The sequence below is a fragment of the Bufo gargarizans genome, chromosome 2 (assembly GCF_014858855.1).
Source record: "Bufo gargarizans isolate SCDJY-AF-19 chromosome 2, ASM1485885v1, whole genome shotgun sequence".
Taxonomy (NCBI): domain Eukaryota; kingdom Metazoa; phylum Chordata; class Amphibia; order Anura; family Bufonidae; genus Bufo; species Bufo gargarizans.
This window is the reverse complement of record NC_058081.1, coordinates 93,963,751-93,971,092: the sequence shown is the minus strand read 5'-3', so window position 1 is coordinate 93,971,092 and position 7,342 is coordinate 93,963,751.

Sequence of the window (7,342 nt, the reverse complement as noted above, 5' to 3'; positions counted from 1 at the left end):
ACCCTGCAATCCAGCAGCGGTGGCCGTGCTTGCACACCTCTCTGGTGGCTGGGACCGTGGGAGCGTGCCTAGGCCAATGCTTTTTCCAATCGAATATAAGCAGTGTACATATAATGTGATGGAAAAATTTGTGAAGCCAGCAATGGAGGCAATATGGACAATCACAGTACTTTAGTATGTGCCTAATTAACTTTGTCTACATGATAATTCCCATTTGCTGATGTGAAACAGCCCTTTGTTTGTTGATCACAGGTGAATTACGTTATGTATTCCGTTACCACGGACCATAACGCAATTCTATGATGGAATACATAACATGCCTCTAAAGGCATTCCGTTATTCATTCCGTCATAATGGAAGTCTATGGGCTTCAAAACAGATCCGTTCCGTTTCCGTTATGCTGGGAAGTCCTCTCGTGCATAACGGAAACTGGACGGATCCGTTTTGCAGCCCATAGACTTCTATTATGACGGAATGAATAACAGAATGCCTCTAAAGGCATTCCGTTATCCATTCCGTCATAGAATTGCATTATGGTCCGTGGTAGCGGAATCCATAACTCAATTTACCTTTAACCAACAAACAAAGTGTGAACGAATTTCATAATTCGCTCATCTCTAGTTACGATCACATTAGGCACCGAGCTTTAAAGTTGCAAACACTCAAAGATGCCAAGACACTTGTAATAAAATTATGAAGAGGTAACATTCTTTAAACCCAATGTAGATCACATAATAGTCCCAAAGGGGACCTCCCTAACTCAGGGGCGATGTTTAGGCCTGCTTATCATTCTTTCCGTTGGAGCGACCTAGACTCTCTGGTCCATGCTCCTAAAGACTCTACTGTAGGCCTTCTGGCTCCATCTCTTGCTATTGTCTTCTGGTCTCTACCACCATGGTGACGGCTGCCATTTGACTCAAGGACCCAAGTACCTTTTTTCCGGCCTGGTCTGTGACCTGTGCTTTGAGGCCTGGTCTTCAGCCTCTGCTTTGGCGCAAAACCAGCAGGGAATGTACTTTTGCTTCTGAAATTCTTGGGCTACATTCTCGTCCTCTTCTGTAGCAGGCTACTGTGACACATCAGAAGCCTTAGTAGGCAATGGAGGAATAGAAAGGTAGATTGTGGGGAGCTAAAATCCAACAATTTTCTTAAAAGTCAAAAACTGTACATCTTAAGGATAGGAGCTCCAGCAACGCATTATGTTGGCGCCGATGGCCTCATACCGATTAATGCCTTCAGTACCGATCCAGTTTTCACTTTCCTGCCCAGGCCATTTTTTGCAAATCTGACATCACTTTATCTGGTAATAACTTTGGAACACTTTTACTTATTCAAGCCATTCCGGACCGCAAAACACATACGCATGTAGCCTAAATCATGTGCTATTTTTATAGAACAGGTTGTTACGGATGCGAAGATATTAAATATGTCTACTTTTTTTGTTTGTTTCAGTTTTACATATTAAAGCATTTTTGAGAAAAAATTATGTTTTTGTGTCTCCATTTTCTCAACGTCATATTATATATTTTTTTCCTGCCAATCGTCTTGTGCAGGGTCTCGTTTTTTGCAGGAAGAGTTGACTTTTTATTGGTACCATTTTTTGGTACATATGATTTTTTGATCATTTAATATTAGGCCTCCTGCACACGAACTTGGGCTTCCAGTTGCACAGGCGCCGTTCCGTGGCCATTCCGCATCACGGATGCGGACCCATTTACTTCAATGGATCCGCAAATCCAGATATGCGTAACGGAAGCACGGAACGGAACCTTACGGGAGCACTACGGAGTGTTTCTGTGGGGTTTCGTCCCGTACTTCCGTTCCGCAAAAAGATGAAACATGTCCTATCTTTTTGCAGAACGGCCAGATCGTGGACCCATTAAAGCGAATGTGTCAGCGATCTGCTGCGGCTGCCCCACAAACGGTGTTCGTGCATTGCTGCCCGCATTTTGCAGGCCACAGCACGACCACGGGGCGCACACGTTCATGTGCAGGAGGCCTTACACTTTATAGGGCAAGGTGACCAAAAAACTGGTTGTTTTGGCACATTTTTTATTTTTTTAAAGCATTCACCTGTGTTTTTTTTTTTTTTAAAGTTTTACACTATAAAAGCATTTTTGAAACAAGTTTTAGTGTCTCCATATTCTGAGAGCCCTATTTTTAATTTTTTTTGGGTAATTGTCTTATGCAGGGGCTCATTTTATGCGGGATGAGGTGACAGTTGGATTAGTACTATTTTGGGGGTACATACAACTTTTTGATCGCTTGGTATTGCACTTTTTGTGATGCAAGGTAACAAAAAATGGCTTTTTTGGCACAGATTTTATTTTATTTTTTACAGTGTTTATCTGACGGGGTAGATTATCTATCTATTTTTTTTACTTGAAACTTTATTTTTTTTTTTTTTTTAAAACACTTTTTTTAACTTTTCTAACTTTTTTTGTTACATTTTTTGTCTCAATCTGGGACTTCAAGTTTTGGGGGTCTGATCCCCTCTGCAATGCATTACAATACATCTGGGCTGGATCTCTTAGGTTTCTGTAGAAGACAGGTCCAGTGATAGAGCAGGGGTCCCGCTATCAGTGACTGCAGGGTCCCTACACCTGGGGCATGACCTAGTAGTATGTCAAATTGTGGGAAGTCACTTCCCACTAAGACATACTATTACGTCATATGTCGGGAAGGGGATACACAACTGAGCTGCTGCAGAACCTCACAATACACACCTCAGCGGCTGCAGAACCTCACAATACACAACTTAGCTGCGGCAGAACCTCCTAACACACTGACATAAGCTGCTGCAGAACCTCACAATACACACCTCAGCTGCTGCAGAACCACCTAAAACACTCTAGCTGCCGCCTAACTTTATAATACACACTTTAGTTGCTGCAGAATCTCATAATACACATCTCAGCTGCTGCAGAACCTAACACACACACGCACATCACCTGCTGCAGAACCTCCCAATACACACCTCAGCTGCTGCAGAACCTCACAATAACCAACTCATCTGCTGCAGAACCTAACACACACACATCAGCTACTTTGAAGATAGGTCATCAATATTAAAAGCCCGGAGCACCCCTTTACTCATAGCATATACAGTAAAACACAGAGTATAACTCCTTTAAATACTGCTCCACATGGATCAACTAGCGATAGCCAGTCTCAGCCAGACGGAGGCACATGCATAACAGCAACAATCTTTTTAAAAGACATAAAAAATTTTAAAAAAAAATGTAACGCTAGAAAAAAGATAACAGATACAGTTGTGCACATATATTTACGATTGACAATAGTAAGCCAGATCATATCTAGAATTGAATCCCTCTGGCTGCCTTGTGCCCAGAGCAGTGAAGTACCTCCAATAGAGGCAGACCATGCAACTGCTATGGGACCCCAGAGGAGGAAGGGCCCAGCCCTGAACTTCTTTCTCCTCCTGATGTAATAGCGCTGCATTTTACTGCAGCCGTCACTAGGGGGAGCTCAGTGTAAAGTAAATAACATTTCAGCTTCCCTTGAATGGTAACTGTATAAATTCCTATGGACTGAGCTCCCTCTAGTGGTGGCTGCAGGCAGACAGCTGTATGATAGAAAGCAGATTTAGCAATTGCATTTTTTCAGTTATCTGGTGTGAATACATAAAGGATTAAGGGGGTCAAAATAATTGCTATATTTATGAAGTATCTGTTCCACTTTATATAAAAATTTCTTCCATATAATAAAAAGATACATTTGTCAGATATCAGGGGCATTGCACTTTGTGCTGAATGGAAGAGACTGTGACATGTGTATAGGAAACCGACTGGCGGGGGGCATACTACATGTGGCTATGGGGCCCTATAAGTTCTGTGTACTCCCCCGACCCGGAGCGATTATCCTATGTGCTCCACGTCTTAGTCTCCACTAAGCAATATGTGTGGCGAGTGCCATCGCAAGTTATGATGTGAATTACACAAATATAAAGAATCCTACTGGATTTTTAAATTGTGAACCTTAGTTCCAGATGGTTTGAACGAGGGGATCGAGAATATTCAATGATACAAGAGACAGCCATTGTTTTTTTTATGTTTTTTATTTTTACTTTGATACATTGTTTTATTCAACCTAAATAAACCATCTGCAACTTTCACGACCTCCCCTTCTCATTCATCTCACTCATCTACATTGATTTATGGAACTTTTTAGGCCATTCCTGGTTATAACCACCATTTAGGCATCTGTTCCCCAAGTTATTTTTCTATTTTTCTTTGCTTTTTAATTTCCTCCTTTCTTATTATACAATTTTGACTAAAATAAAAAAATGTATGTGCCGATAAGATGCGCCCTTCAATCTGCCAGTTTTGTCCCTCCATTGCCTTCTACAGTACAGGACCCTAATGAAACCCCCCAACAGGACGGTGCTTCCTAAGCCTGCATTGGATTGATTGATCTACATGCCTACATCGGTTTTGTGCCCGAGGAGTGCAACACTATCCGGTAAGCGGCTCAGATGATTTTACCTTTTACCAGTTGGATCCTACATATGAGGCGTGGCTCTGCCTTGGCCCTGCAACTGCTCTCCCCTGCTACAGCAGCCGGTGGAGTACTCCTCTTCTCTCTTCTATGGCCCACTTCTCTCTCACCCCCAGACATGAGATGAGAGTATACCATGAGGCATATACCTCACACGTGCTGCCCAAATAGCCAACAGGCTTCTATCAGGCCTCTCATTTCTCTCTTCAGACCATTGAACAGTCAGCACTTCACCACTCACCTCAGCAATAGGGTCACTGAGCTGTGCAGGTACTTCATTGGAAATGGAGCAGTGCCATCTTGTGGCCATACAATGACACTACAACCAGGTTGTCATCTTCCCTGCTTTCTCTACTGGCAGAAAGAGCAGTACAGTGGAGCTCATAACTCAGGTGAAGGTGGGTGCCCCCCCCACCATCTTACACCCACACAATCATGGGCATCAATCAGTGTACACCACAATATCAGGATGAGGGTGCAGACTATCAGAACTCAGCAATGTTCTGACACCTCTTGGCGCAAACACCACCACAGGGGGATAATGTAATATTTATTTTCTAAAACTGCTTCATCAAGTCTTTAAGGTGAGAATGAAGGGTCGATATGAGCTCACGAAAGGGCCTCCGGAATAACTGCGTTCCCAGCCAGGACGCCCTTTCCTGAACTTCTATCGACCTTCATTCTCAACTTAAAGACTTGATGAAGCAGTTTTAGACTCCGAAACGTGTTGTTACAGAGGTTGTTAATAAAGAAAGATTACATTATCCATCTGTGGTCATGTTTGCACCAAAAGATGTGTAATGGCCCAGAATGCCATTACCACTCCGCACCCTGCTACTGTCTTCTATGGGGTAACACAGTGTCATATTATGCATTCATTTCAGTCCACTACAATTTGCATTGCTATTTCTATGCAACTGTTAATGTTCGTGTAATGTAACGGGTTCACCAGAAGGTGTCAGCAAGCATGGCAGAGCTACAACCTTCTTTCCATTCTAATTCTCCCTCTAAGAAGGGGAGGGTTCTAGTTAGAGGTCAGTAGAGAGTACCCCCTGCTTGGGGAAAGAAGCAGGTCCACGTTCCTGCTGGACGTGTCCTGCCTAAGCCAGCTAGAGCACCTTCAGCTATGCTGGACACAGAGGCCAAAGCCTGAAGCCAGGAGGTATAGATTCCCTGGTATTAATCTAGAGACAGACTGCAGAGAGAAGTTGCAGCATAAAGAAAGAAGCAAAGTTATACAGTAAGCTTGTCAGCACAGCAAAGCCAGAGAGCAGCAGATGTAGCAGACTTGAATCAGAGTTAATGCTAACGCCTGCTGGGAACCAAGACAAAGCCAGCGAAGAAAATTACCTTCCAGCCCCTATGCAGCCAGAGGTATTGGCCCCTTGTATAATGGGAGGAGCAACCACTCCTATGAAGCAAAAGATTGTGGCCCAGGTGAAGAGTGTGACCACCCTGTCAATTCCAAGTTCCACCACAGGAGTGCAGTGGCGCTCCACCACAGCTGCAAGAGTGGACTACAGACGGCAGGACAGACCACTAATGTCCTTTACCAGCAGCAGTAGCGAGAGGATTTGAAGTCCTTCCTCTGAAGAGCCATTCAGCATCTTAATTTAAAGGGGTTCTGCAGTTTGTTTAAACTGATGATCTATCCTCTGGATAGATCATCAGCATCTGATCGGCGGGGGTCCGACACCCGGGACCCCCACCAATCAGCTGTTTGAGAAGGCAGCGGCACTCCAGCAGCGACGCGGCATTGTCACTGTTTACCGCAGGCCCAATGGCAGGATGACTAATCAACTGGCCTGGGCGGGGCTAAGCTCCATTCAAGTGAACAGAGCTTAGCCGCGCCCAGGCATGATACTAGTCGTGACGTCACTCGGCCAGCGGTAAACAGTGAGAAGGCCGCGGCGCTGCTGGAGCGCCGATGCCTTCTCAAACAGCTGATCGGCGGGGGTCCCGGGGGTCGGACCACTGCCGATCAGATGCTGATGATCTATCCAGAGGATAGATCATCAGTTTAAACAAACTGCAGAACTCCTTTAAAGAAATACCAAGGACAACTGGGAGCCACGGTGTGGACTACTCCTGAAGGGTGAGGGCCTGTTGGCATTGTTTTTATGTTTCAGGTTACCCTTGTTTTTAGTCCTCACCCGGATGATCATATTTAGTAAGGACTCCCCACAGCTACCAAAAATCCAGGTTACTCATAATATCCCTTTTTACTCATAATATCCCCCCTTTTCAGGTTATTTGGGTGCCCCGACTAAAAAGGTTCTTTTTGCTAAAAAGGTTCTCATGACCTGTGCTGCTGTTTTATATTGCTACCCATGTGAATTACAAATGACTTTATTACCTCATTTGGATTACAAATAGTGACGTTACTGTTTCCCGTGGATTACAAAGGACTTTGTTGCACTTAACGTTCCAGTTCGGTGCACTTTATCTACAAGCATTGAAGAAAAGGACTCAAAAGTGAATTTATTGCACTATTTAATTGCATTTCGTATTTATCTTACTATTTCTGCACTAACCTTTTAAGTTTTCAACAACATTTAAGTATATTATGTCCATTGTGTGTATTTTTTTTTTATAAGTGCCGCAATGTGACATCATGCACTTTAAATGGACTTTGGTATAATTCTTTAGTTAGCCAGATAGTCAGCACCTTACTTTTACAGTTCAATATGGACTGCCTCTGAGGACGTCTGGCACGTCACAAGCAGGTCTGACATCGTCTTTGCTCATATGGACTGCCTCTGAGGACGTTTAATACTAATGGTGCTTATTGTACCTTGTGTCAGTTTAGATAGCCTAGGTATAC